This window comes from Oncorhynchus tshawytscha, linkage group LG13, assembly GCF_018296145.1.
Source record: "Oncorhynchus tshawytscha isolate Ot180627B linkage group LG13, Otsh_v2.0, whole genome shotgun sequence".
In the NCBI taxonomy this organism is placed as follows: domain Eukaryota; kingdom Metazoa; phylum Chordata; class Actinopteri; order Salmoniformes; family Salmonidae; genus Oncorhynchus; species Oncorhynchus tshawytscha.
This window is the reverse complement of record NC_056441.1, coordinates 93,483,379-93,498,053: the sequence shown is the minus strand read 5'-3', so window position 1 is coordinate 93,498,053 and position 14,675 is coordinate 93,483,379.

The window sequence follows — 14,675 nt, the reverse complement described above, 5'->3', positions numbered from 1 at the left end:
TGGTACCCCCTGTATATAGCCACCACATTGACTCTGTACCGTAACACCCTGTATATAGCCTCCACATTGACTCTATACCGGTACCCCTGTATATAGCCTCCACATTGACTCTGTACCGTAACACCCTGTATATAGCCTCCACATTGACTCTATACCGGTACCCCCTGTATATAGCCTCCACATTGACTCTATACTGGTACCCCTGTATATAGCCTCCACATTGACTCAGTACTGGTACCCCCTGTATATAGCCTCCACATTGACTCTGTACCGGTACCCCCTGTATATAGCCTCCACATTGACTCTATACTGGTACCCCCTGTATATAGCCTCCACATTGACTCTATACTGGTGCCCCCTGTATATAGCCTCCACATTGACTCTATACTGGTACCCCTGTATATAGCCTCCACATTGACTCTATACTGGTACCCCCTGTATATAGCCTCCACATTGACTCTATACTGGTACCCCCTGTATATAGCCTCCACATTGACTCCGTACCGGTACCCCCTGTATATAGCCTCCACATTGACTCTATACTGGTACCCCCTGTATATAGCCTCCACATTGACTCTGTACCGGTACCCCCTGTATATAGCCTCCACATTGACTCTATACTGGTACCCCCTGTATATAGCCTCCACATTGACTCTATACTGGTACCCCTGTATATAGCCTCCACATTGACTCTATACTGGTACCCCCTGTATATAGCCTCCACATTGACTCTATACTGGTACCCCCTGTATATAGCCTCCACATTGACTCTATACTGGTACCCCCTGTATATAGCCTCCACATTGACTCTATACTGGTACCCCTGTATATAGCCTCCACATTGACTCTATACTGGTACCCCCTGTATATAGCCTCCACATTGACTCTATACTGGTACCCCTGTATATAGCCTCCACATTGACTCTATACTGGTACCCCTGTATATAGCCTCCACATTGACTCTATACTGGTACCCCCTGTATATAGCCTCCACATTGACTCCGTACCGGTACCCCCTGTATATAGCCTCCACATTGACTCTATACTGGTACCCCCTGTATATAGCCTCCACATTGACTCTATACTGGTACCCCCTGTATATAGCCTCCACATTGACTCTGTACCGTAATACCCTGTATATAGCCTCCACACTGACTCTGTACCGTAACACCCTGTATATAGCCTCCACATTGACTCTGTACCGTAACACCCTGTATATAGCCTCCACACTGACGCTGTACCGTAACACCCTGTATATAGCCTCCACATTGACTCTGTACCGTAATACCCTGTATATAGCCTCCACATTGACTCTGTACCGTAATACCCTGTATATAGCCTCCACATTGACTCTGTTCCGTAACACCCTGTATATAGCCTCCACATTGACTCTGTACCGGTACCCCCTGTATATAGCCTCCACATTGACTCTGTACCGTAATACCCTGTATATAGCCTCCACATTGACTCTATACTGGTACCCCTGTATGTACCCCGCACATTGACTCTATACTGGTACCCCCTGTATATAGCCTCCACATTGACTCTATACTGGTACCCCTGTATATACCCCGCACATTGACTCTATACTGGTACCCCCTGTATATAGTCTCCACATTGACTCTATACCGGTACCCCTGTATATACCCCGCACATTGACTCTATACTGGTACCCCCTGTATATAGCCTCCACATTGACTCTATACTGGTACCCCCTGTATATAGCCTCCACATTGACTCTATACTGGTACCCCCTGTATATAGCCTCCACATTGACTCTATACTGGTACCCCCTGTATATAGCCTCCACATTGACTCTGTACCGTAACACCCTGTATATAGCCTCCACATTGACTCTATACCGGTACCCCCTGTATATAGCCTCCACATTGACTCTGTACCGTAACACCCTGTATATAGCCTCCACATTGACTCTATACCGGTACCCCTGTATATAGCCTCCACATTGACTCTATACTGGTACCCCCTGTATATAGCCTCCACATTGACTCAGTACTGGTACCCCCTGTATATAGCCTCCACATTGACTCTGTACCGGTACCCCCTGTATATAGCCTCCACATTGACTCTATACTGGTACCCCCTGTATATAGCCTCCACATTGACTCTATACTGGTGCCCCCTGTATATAGCCTCCACATTGACTCTATACTGGTACCCCTGTATATAGCCTCCACATTGACTCTATACTGGTACCCCCTGTATATAGCCTCCACATTGACTCTATACTGGTACCCCCTGTATATAGCCTCCACATTGACTCTATACTGGTACCCCCTGTATATAGCCTCCACATTGACTCTATACTGGTACCCCCTGTATATAGCCTCCACATTGACTCTATACTGGTACCCCTGTATATAGCCTCCACATTGACTCTATACTGGTACCCCCTGTATATAGCCTCCACATTGACTCTATACTGGTACCCCCTGTATATAGCCTCCACATTGACTCTATACTGGTGCCCCCTGTATATAGCCTCCACATTGACTCTATACTGGTACCCCCTGTATATAGCCTCCACATTGACTCTATACTGGTACCCCCTGTATATAGCCTCCACATTGACTCTATACTGGTACCCCTGTATATAGCCTCCACATTGACTCCGTACCGGTACCCCCTGTATATAGCCTCCACATTGACTCTATACTGGTACCCCCTGTATATAGCCTCCACATTGACTCTATACTGGTACCCCCTGTATATAGCCTCCACATTGACTCTGTACCGTAATACCCTGTATATAGCCTCCACACTGACTCTGTACCGTAACACCCTGTATATAGCCTACACATTGACTCTGTACCGTAACACCCTGTATATAGCCTCCACATTGACTCTGTACCGTAACACCCTGTATATAGCCTCCACATTGACTCTGTACCGTAATACCCTGTATATAGCCTCCACATTGACTCTGTACCGTAATACCCTGTATATAGCCTCCACATTGACTCTGTTCCGTAACACCCTGTATATAGCCTCCACATTGACTCTGTACCGGTACCCCCTGTATATAGCCTCCACATTGACTCTGTACCGTAATACCCTGTATATAGCCTCCACATTGACTCTGTACCGTAACACCCTGTATATAGTCTCCACATTGACTCTGTACCGTAACACCCTGTATATAGCCTCCACATTGACTCTGTACCGTAACACCCTGTATATAGCCTCCACATTGACTCTGTACCGTAACACCCTGTATATAGCCTCCACATTGACTCTGTACCGTAACACCCTGTATATAGCCTCCACATTGACTCTGTACCGTAACACCCTGTATATAGTCTCCACATTGACTCTGTACCGTAACACCCTGTATATAGCCTCCACATTGACTCTGTACCGTAATACCCTGTATATAGCCGTCTTCATTGACCTTGCCAAGGCTTTCGACTCTGTCAATCACCATATTCTTATCGGCAGACTCAGTAGCCTCGGTTTTTCGGATGACTGCCTTGCCTGGTTCACCAATTACTTTGCAGACAGAGTTCAGTGTGTCAAATCGGAGGGCATGCTGTCCGGTCCTCTGGCAGTCTCTATGGGGGTGCCACAGGGTTCAATTCTCGGGCCGACTCTTTTCTCTGTATATATCAATGATGTTGCTCTTGCTGCGGGCGATTCCCTGATCCACCTCTACGCAGACGACACCATTCTATATACTTTCGGCCCGTCATTGGACACTGTGCTATCTAACCTCCAAACAAGCTTCAATGCCATACAACACTCCTTCCGTGGCCTCCAACTGCTCTTAAACGCTAGTAAAACCAAATGCATGCTTTTCAACCGATCGCTGCCTGCACCCGCATGCCCGACTAGCATCACCACCCTGGATGGTTCCGACCTTGAATATGTGGACATCTATAAGTACCTAGGTGTCTGGCTAGACTGCAAACTCTCCTTCCAGACTCATATCAAACATCTCCAATCGAAAATCAAATCAAGAGTCGGCTTTCTATTCCGCAACAAAGCTTCCTTCACTCATGCTGCCAAACATACCCTCGTAAAACTGACTATCCTACCGATCCTCGACTTCGGCGATGTCATCTACAAAATGGCTTCCAACACTCTACTCAGCAAACTGGATGCAGTCTATCACAGTGCCATCCGTTTTGTCACTAAAGCACCTTATACCACCCACCACTGCGACCTGTATGCTCTAGTCGGCTGGCCCTCGCTACATATTCGTCGCCAGACCCACTGGCTCCAGGTCATCTACAAGTCCATGCTAGGTAAAGCTCCGCCTTATCTCAGTTCACTGGTCACGATGGCAACACCCATCCGTAGCACGCGCTCCAGCAGGTGTATCTCACTGATCATCCCTAAAGCCAACACCTCATTTGGCCGCCTTTCGTTCCAGTACTCTGCTGCCTGTGACTGGAACGAATTGCAAAAATCGCTGAAGTTGGAGACTTTTATCTCCCTCACCAACTTCAAACATCAGCTATCTGAGCAGCTAACCGATCGCTGCTGCTGTACATAGTCTATCGGTAAATAGCCCACCCATTTTCACCTACCTCATCCCCATACTGTTTTTATTTATTTACTTTTCTGCTCTTTTGCACACCAATATCTCTACCTGTACATGACCATCTGATCATTTATCACCCCAGTGTTAATCTGCAAAATTGTAATTATTCGCCTACCTCCTCATGCCTTTTGCACACATTGTATATAGACTCCCCCTTTGTTTTCTACTGTGTTATTGACTTGTTAATTGTTTATTCCATGTGTAACTCTGTGTTGTCTGCTCACACTGCTATGCTTTATCTTGGCCAGGTCGCAGTTGCAAATGAGAACTTGTTCTCAACTGGCCTACCTGGTTAAATAAAGGTGAAAAAAAAAAAAAAAAAAAAAAAAACATTGACTCTGTACCGTAACACCCTGTATATAGCCTCCACATTGACTCTGTACCGTAACACCCTGTATATAGCCTCCACATTGACTCTGTACTGGTACACCCTGGTTAGGGGCTAGACCTGTTGGTTAGGGGCTAGACCTGTTGATTAGGGGGCTAGACCTGTTGGTTTAGGGGCTAGACCTGTTGGTTTAGGGGCTAGACCTGTTGATTAGGGGCTAGACCTGTTGGTTTAGGGGCTAGACCTGTTGGTTAGGGGCTAGACCTGCTGGTTAAGGGGATAGACCTGTTGGTTTAGGGGCTAGACCTGTTGGTTAGGGGGATAGACCTGTTGGTTAGGGGCTAGACCTGTTGGTTTAGGGGCTAGACCTGTTGGTTTAGGGGCTAGACCTGTTGGTTTAGGGCTAGACCTGTTGGTTAGGGGCTAGACCTGTTGGTTAAGGGGATAGACCTGTTGGTTTAGGGCTAGACCTGTTGGTTAGGGGCTAGACCTGTTGGTTTAGGGGCTAGACCTGTTGGTTTAGGGCTAGACCTGTTGGTTAGGGGCTAGACCTGTTGGTTAAGGGGATAGACCTGTTGGTTTAGGGCTAGACCTGTTGGTTAGGGGATAGACCTGTTGGTTTAGGGCTAGACCTGTTGGTTAAGGGGATAGACCTGTTGGTTTAGGGCTAGACCTGTTGGTTAGGGGGCTAGACCTGTTGGTTAAGAGGGTAGACCTGTTGGTTAGGGGCTAGACCTGCTGTTTAAGGGCTTGTCAGTACACTTGTTATATTCAGCATGTCACAGTAAGGTCAACACTTGTCGTATTCAGCATGTGACTAATAAAGTTTGATTTGAATAAAGAGTTGAAGGAATTCAGGTATTCACTTTATTCTCAAATGTCACTTTTTTTCTTAGAATTCACTCATAAACAGTTTCTGATCCTATCATTTTTTTTTCTATATGTTTATATATGTGTTTCATTTGCATAAACACACAGGGTATATTTGCATATAAATACATTAACTAAAGGGGTGGGACAGGGCTGAAACCACCAATCACCTTCTCTGTCTAGACCAACCACCAATCACCTGCACTGTCTAGACCAACCACCAATCACCTGCACTGTCTAGACCAACCACCAATCACCTGCACTGTCTAGACCAACCACTAATCACCTGCACTGTCTAGACCAACCACCAATCACCTGCACTGTCTAGATCAACCACCAATCACCTGCACTGTCTAGACCAACCACCAATCACCTGCACTGTCTAGACCAACCACCAATCACCTGCACTGTCTAGACCAACCACCAATCACCTGCTCTGTCTAGACCAATCACCTGCACTGTCTAGACCAACCACCAATCACCTGCTCTGTCTAGACCAATCACCTGCACTGTCTAGACCAACCACCAATCACCTGCACTGTCTAGACCAATCACCTGCTCTGTCTAGACCAACCACCAATCACCTGCACTGTCTAGACCAACCACCAATCACCTGCACTGTCTAGACCAACCACCAATCACCTGCACTGTCTAGACCAACCACCAATCACCTGCACTGTCTAGACCAACCACCAATCACCTGCACTGTCTAGACCAACCACCAATCACCTGCACTGTCTAGACCAATCACCTGCACTGTCTAGACCAACCAGCAATCACCTGCACTGTCTAGACCAATCACCTGCTCTGTCTAGACCAACCACCAATCACCTGCACTGTCTAGACCAACCACCAATCACCTGCTCTGTCTAGACCAATCACCTGCACTGTCTAGACCAACCACCAATCACCTGCTCTGTCTAGACCAACCACCAATCACCTGCTCTGTCTAGACCAATCACCTGCACTGTCTAGACCAACCACCAATAACCTGCTCTGTCTAGACCAACCACCAATCACCTGCACTGTCTAGACCAACCACCAATCACCTGCTCTTTCTAGACCAACCACCAATCACCTGCTCTTTCTAGACCAACCACCAATCACCTGCACTGTCTACACCAACCACCAATCACCTGCACTGTCTAGACCAATCACCTGCACTGTCTAGACCAACCAGCAATCACCTGCACTGTCTAGACCAATCACCTGCTCTGTCTAGACCAACCACCAATCACCTGCACTGTCTAGACCAACCACCAATCACCTGCTCTGTCTAGACCAATCACCTGCACTGTCTAGACCAACCACCAATCACCTGCTCTGTCTAGACCAACCACCAATCACCTGCTCTGTCTAGACCAATCACCTGCACTGTCTAGACCAACCACCAATAACCTGCTCTGTCTAGACCAACCACCAATCACCTGCACTGTCTAGACCAACCACCAATCACCTGCTCTTTCTAGACCAACCACCAATCACCTGCTCTTTCTAGACCAACCACCAATCACCTGCACTGTCTACACCAACCACCAATCACCTGCTCTGTCTAGACCAATCACCTGCTCTGTCTAGACCAATCACCTGCACTGTCTAGACCAACCACCAATCACCTGGTCTGTCTAGACCAACCACCAATCACCTGCACTGTCTAGACCAACCACCAATCACCTGCTCTGTCTAGACCAACCACCAATCACCTGCTCTGTCTAGACCAACCACCAATCACCTGCACTGTCTAGACCAACCACCAATCACCTGCTCTGTCTAGACCAACCACCAATCACCTGCTCTGTCTAGACCAACCACCAATCACCTGCACTGTCTAGACCAACCACCAATCACCTGCTCTGTCTAGACCAACCACCAATCACCTGCACTGTCTAGACCAACCACCAATCACCTGCTCTGTCTAGACCAATCACCTGCTCTGTCTAGACCAATCACCTGCACTGTCTAGACCAACCACCAATCACCTGGTCTGTCTAGACCAACCACCAATCACCTGCACTGTCTAGACCAACCACCAATCACCTGCTCTGTCTAGACCAACCACCAATCACCTGCTCTGTCTAGACCAACCACCAATCACCTGCTCTGTCTAGACCAACCACCAATCACCTGCACTGTCTAGACCAACCACCAATCACCTGCTCTGTCTAGACCAACCACCAATCACCTGCACTGTCTAGACCAACCACCAATCACCTGCACTGTCTAGACCAACCACCAATCACCTGCACTGTCTAGACCAACCACCAATCACCTGCTCTGTCTAGACCAACCACCAATCACCTGCACTGTCTAGACCAACCACCAATCACCTGCACTGTCTAGACCAACCACCAATCACCTGCACTGTCTAGACCAACCACCAATCACCTGCACTGTCTAGACCAACCACCAATCACCTGCACTGTCTAGACCAACCACCAATCACCTGCACTGTCTAGACCAACCACCAATCACCTGCACTTTCTATAGTGCTTCATTAATGACTGTTGTCAAGTTCTGTTGCATAATTCAACAAGTGTATCAATAGCAGGATACTGATTAATAACCAACAGCTCTAGATTACAGACATACTTTACATTGTTAATCACGTCAGACATAATATCACAATAACATATATTCCCTTTCAGCGTGTTTCATAATATCACCATCATCCAAGTGTTCGTGTCCAAGTGTTAAACAGACCTACTCCCCCAGATCATTACCCAGGAAATGAGAAGTAGGCTCCTGATGTCACTGACTCACCCCTGGGTGGAATGTAGGGTCGAACTTGGGGGCGAAGGGGCTGTGGGATGGGGAGGCCTGGATTTGTTTTTAGGGGGGCTGGAGGGGTCGAGTAGGGGGTAGTGGCAAAGGCTGGAGGGGTCGAGTAGGGGGTAGTGGCAAAGGCTGGAGGGGGTCGAGTAGGGGGTAGTGGCAAGGTTGGAGGGGTCGAGTGGGGGTAGTGGCAAAGGCTGGAGGGGTCGAGTAGGGGGTAGTGGCAAAGGCTGGAGGGTTGAGTAGGGGGGTAGTGGCGAGGGGTCGAGTAGGGAGGTAGTGGCAAGGGCTGGAGGTAGGCAGGTTCTGGTTGGTGAGCTTAGAGCTGGGGTTGGTGTGAAGGTTGTGGAAACAAGGATATGCAGGATCGGTCTGTTGTCGGCTCAGGATCGGTCTGTGGTCGGCTCAGGATCGCTCTGTGGTTGGCTCAGGATCGGCCTGTGGTTGGCTCAGGATCGGCCTGTGGTCGGCTCAGGGTCGGGCTGTGGTCGGCTCAGGGTCGGTCTATGGTCGGCTCAGGGTCGGGCTGTGGTCGGCTCAGCATCAGGCTGTGGATGAGAGGGGGAGGTGTAGGAATCCTATGTCCAACTCAAGTTCGAGTGGTTCATATATAATGTAATGAAGAAATGACAACTTTGGTCTCGGGTTTTTATATGGCCAATCCAACATGGAGATGGGGGTGGGGTGCAGGGTTGGGTTGGAAAGCTGGGGGCTGGGGTTGGAAAGCACCACTGGGTTGGATGGCTGGGGGAGGGGGAGTGCTTTGGGAGAAGGGGTCAAGGGTTGGGCTGGTGGGCTGAGAGAGAGAGATTGAGGGTTTTCTCTGGCTAGATCAGAGTTCAGGCTTGTTTACATTACAGTCAGGATAGTTCTCAGAGTCTGTCCGGCGGGCCAAGCTCACTGTGTTCCCAGGCTCCCTGCCTTCTGAGCCCACTACACAGCACTACACTGAAAAGAAACACTCCCCCTCTCCCGCCCTGTCTATCCCTCTCTCCCCTCTCTACCACCCCTCTCCCCCTCTCTCCCTCTCTCCCTCTCCTCCTCTCCCCCTCTCCCCCTCTCCTCCTCTCCCCTTCTCCTCCTCTCCTCCTCTCCCCTTCTCTCCCTCTCCTCCTCTCCCCCTCTCCTCCTCTCCCCCTCTCTCCCTCTCCTCCTCTCCCCTTCTCTCCCTCTCCTCCTCTCCCCCTCTCTCCCTCTCCTCCTCTCCCCTTCTCTCCCTCTCCTCCTCTCCTCCTCTCCCCCTCTCTCCCTCTCCTCCTCTCCCTCCTCCTCTCCTCCTCTCCCCTTCTCTCCCTCTCTCCCTCTCCTCCTCTCCCCCTCTCTCCCTCTCCTCCTCTCCCTCCCCCTCTCTCCCTCTCCTCCTCTCCCCTTCTCTCCCTCTCCTCCTCTCCCCTTCTCTCCCTCTCCTCCTCTCCCCTTCTCTCCCTCTCCTCCTCTCCCCCTCTCCCCCTCTCTCCCTCTCCACCTCTCCCTCCTCCTCTCCCCTTCTCTCCCTCTCCTCCTCTCCCCTTCTCTCCCTCTCCTCCTCTCCCCTTCTCTCCCTCTCCTCCTCTCCCCCTCTCCCCCTCTCTCCCTCTCCCACCTCTCCCTCCTCCTCTCCCCCTCTCCTCCTCTCCCCCTCTCTCCCTCTCCTCCTCCTCTCCTCCTCTCCTCCTCTCCCCTTCTCTCCCTCTCCTCCTCTCCCCCTCTCCCCCTCTCTCCCTCTCCTCCTCTCCCTCCTCCTCTCCTCCTCTCCCCTTCTCTCCCTCTCCTCCTCTCCTCCTCTCCCTCCTCCTCTCCTCCTCTCCCCTTCTCTCCCTCTCCTCCTCTCCCCCTCTCTCCCTCTCCTCCTCTCCCTCCTCCTCTCCCCTTCTCTCCCTCTCCTCCTCTCCTCCTCTCCCTCCTCCTCTCCTCCTCTCCCCTTCTCTCCCTCTCCCCCTCTCCCCCTCTCTCCCTCTCCTCCTCTCCCTCCTCCTCTCCTCCTCTCCTCCTCTCCCCTTCTCTCCCTCTCCTCCTCTCCTCCTCTCCCTCCTCCTCTCCTCCTCTCTCCCTCTCCTCCTCTCCCCCTCTCTCCCTCTCCTCCTCTCCCTCCTCCTCTCCTCCTCTCCCCTTCTCTCCCTCTTCTCCTCTCTCCCTCTCCTCCTCTCCCCCTCTCTCCCTCTCCTCCTCTCCCTCCTCCTCTCCTCCTCTCCCCTTCTCTCCCCTCTTCTCCTCTCCCCCTCTCTCCCTCTCCTCCTCTCCCTCCTCCTCTCCTCCTCTCCTCCTCTACCCTTCTCTCCCTCTTCTCCTCTCCTCCTCTCCCTCCTCCTCTCCCTCCTCCTCTCCTCCTCTCCTCCTCTACCCTTCTCTCCCTCTTCTCCTCTCCTCCTCTCCCTCCTCCTCTCCCTCCTCCTCTCCTCCTCTCCCCCTCTTCTCTTCTTCCCCCTTCTCTTCTGGGTTCTAAGTCAGAGTTGCATTGTAATTCTGTTATTTTCCTTGCTACAGGGACCCCGAGGAAAATAAACAATGTGAAACGCAAATTAGTGCCAAAGTATCCGTTTCATTGGAACAGACACAGATTCATACATGGCTATATTCAGCTTGCAACTCACTCTTTACTGTAGGCCTGACCTCCATATTGGTTGAGGATAAAGTGCTTGACTTTGGGAGGGTTGAATTCAGCTAAAACATGTGTTAACTAGCTATCCTCTGTACTCAATCGTCCTCCTGCCATTTTATTTAGAAGCAGTTAAATATGTGAAATCCTAGTTGAAGATCTTGTCTGTCTGTCACTTCCTGTCTATCTGCCTGTCTGTCTGTCTGTTTGCCTGTCTACCTGTCTGTCTCGGTCTGCCTGTCTGTTTGCCTGTCTACCTGTCTGTCTCGGTCTGCCTGTCTACCTGTCTGTCTCTCGGTCTGCCTGTCTACCTGTCTGTCTCGGTCTGCCTGTCTACCCGTCTGTCTCTGTCTGTCTGTCTGCCTGTCTAGACAAGTCCCTGCGACCGTGTCTGGCTTTAAACAGACAACATCGGTCTCGTCCTTAATATCAACATCTTAATGTCTGCGTCTCACATGGCTCTCTATTCCCTACAGTGTTGTGAACAACTAGTTGTGTATTGTATTGTATTTATTTGATCTATTCCCTACAGTGTTGTGAACAACTAGTTGTGTATTGTATTGACGTAAAGGGAACCTGAGCAAATTAAACAACAATTGGATACCTTTTTCTCCATTTATTTTACTAACTAAGTTATGCAACACACAACGCCCCTGTGTGAGTGTTTGCCCCCTTACACTCAATAACTGGTTGTGCCACCTTTAGCTGCAATGACTCCAACCAACCACTTCCTGTAGTTGATCAGTCCACCTTTAGCTGCAATGACTCCAACCAACCACTTCCTGTAGTTGATCAGTCCACCTTTAGCTGCAATGACTCCAACCAACCACTTCCTGTAGTTGTTGATCAGTCCACCTTTAGCTGCAATGACTCCAACCAACCACCTCCTGTAGTTGATCAGTCCACCTTTAGCTGCAATGACTCCAACCAACCACTTCCTGTAGTTGATCAGTCCACCTTTAGCTGCAATGACTCCAACCAACCACTTCCTGTAGTTGATCAGTCCACCTTTAGCTGCAATGACTCCAACCAACCACTTCCTGTAGTTGATCAGTCCACCTTTAGCTGCAATGACTCCAACCAACCACTTCCTGTAGTTGTTGATCAGTCCACCTTTAGCTGCAACGACTCCAACCAACCACTTCCTGTAGTTGTTGATCAGTCCACCTTTAGCTGCAATGACTCCAACCAACCACTTCCTGTAGTTGTTGATCAGTCCACCTTTAGCTGCAATGACTCCAACCAACCACTTCCTGTAGTTGATCAGTCCACCTTTAGCTGCAATGACTCCAACCAACCACCTCCTGTAGTTGTTCAGTCCACATTTAGCTGCAATGACTCCAACCAACCACCTCCTGTAGTTGATCAGTCCACCTTTAGCTGCAATGACTCCAACCAACCACCTCCTGTAGTTGATCAGCCCACCTTTAGCTGCAATGACTCCAACCAACCACTTCCTGTAGTTGTTGATCAGTCCACCTTTAGCTGCAATGACTCCAACCAACCACCTCCTGTAGTTGATCAGTCCACCTTTAGCTGCAATGACTCCAACCAACCACTTCCTGTAGTTGATCAGTCGACCTTTAGCTGCAATGACTCCAACCAACCACCTCCTGTAGTTGATCAGTCCACCTTTAGCTGCAATGACTCCAACCAACCACCTCCTGTAGTTGATCAGTCCACCTTTAGCTGCAATGACTCCAACCAACCACCTCATGTAGTTGATCAGTCCACCTTTAGCTGCAATGACTCCAACCAACCACTTCCTGTAGTTGATCAGTCCACCTTTAGCTGCAATGACTCCAACCAACCACCTCCTGTAGTTGATCAGTCCACCTTTAGCTGCAATGACTCCAACCAACCACCTCCTGTAGTTGATCAGTCCACCTTTAGCTGCAATGACTCCAACCAACCACCTCCTGTAGTTGATCAGTACACCTTTAGCTGCAATGACTCCAACCAACCACTTCCTGTAGTTGATCAGTCCACCTTTAGCTGCAATGACTCCAACCAACCACTTCCTGTAGTTGTTGATCAGTCCACCTTTAGCTGCAATGACTCCAACCAACCACCTCCTGTAGTTGATCAGTCCACCTTTAGCTGCAATGACTCCAACCAACCACTTCCTGTAGTTGATCAGTCCACCTTTAGCTGCAATGACTCCAACCAACCACTTCCTGTAGTTGATCAGTCCACCTTTAGCTGCAATGACTCCAACCAACCACTTCCTGTAGTTGATCAGTCCACCTTTAGCTGCAATGACTCCAACCAACCACTTCCTGTAGTTGTTGATCAGTCCACCTTTAGCTGCAATGACTCCAACCAACCACTTCCTGTAGTTGTTGATCAGTCCACCTTTAGCTGCAATGACTCCAACCAACCACTTCCTGTAGTTGTTGATCAGTCCACCTTTAGCTGCAATGACTCCAACCAACCACTTACTGTAGTTGATCAGTCCACCTTTAGCTGCAATGACTCCAACCAACCACCTCCTGTAGTTGATCAGTCCACCTTTAGCTGCAATGACTCCAACCAACCACCTCCTGTAGTTGATCAGTCCACCTTTAGCTGCAATGACTCCAACCAACCACTTCCTGTAGTTGATCAGTCCACCTTTAGCTGCAATGACTCCAACCAACCACTTCCTGTAGTTGATCAGTCCACCTTTAGCTGCAATGACTCCAACCAACCACTTCCTGTAGTTGTTGATCAGTCCACCTTTAGCTGCAATGACTCCAACCAACCACTTCCTGTAGTTGTTGATCAGTCCACCTTTAGCTGCAATGACTCCAACCAACCACTTCCTGTAGTTGTTGATCAGTCCACCTTTAGCTGCAATGACTCCAACCAACCACTTACTGTAGTTGATCAGTCCACCTTTAGCTGCAATGACTCCAACCAACCACCTCCTGTAGTTGATCAGTCCACCTTTAGCTGCAATGACTCCAACCAACCACCTCCTGTAGTTGATCAGTCCACCTTTAGCTGCAATGACTCCAACCAACCACCTCCTGTAGTTGATCAGTCCACCTTTAGCTGCAATGACTCCAACCAACCACTTCCTGTAGTTGATCAGTCCACCTTTAGCTGCAATGACTCCAACCAACCACCTCCTGTAGTTGATCAGTCCACCTTTAGCTGCAATGACTCCAACCAACCACCTCCTGTAGTTGATCAGTCCACCTTTAGCTGCAATGACTCCAACCAACCACCTCATGTAGTTGATCAGTCCACCTTTAGCTGCAATGACTCCAACCAACCACCTCCTGTAGTTGATCAGCCCACCTTTAGCTGCAATGACTCCAACCAACCACTTCCTGTAGTTGTTGATCAGTCCACCTTTAGCTGCAATGACTCCAACCAACCACTTCCTGTAGTTGTTGATCAGTCCACCTTTAGCTGCAATGACTCCAACCAACCACTTCCTGTAGTTGTTGATCAGTCCACCTTTAGCTGCAATGACTCCAACCAACCACTTCCTGTAGTTGTTGATCAGTCCACCTTTAGCTGCAATGACTCCAACCAACCACCTCCTGTAGTTGATCAGTCCACCTTTAGCTGCAATG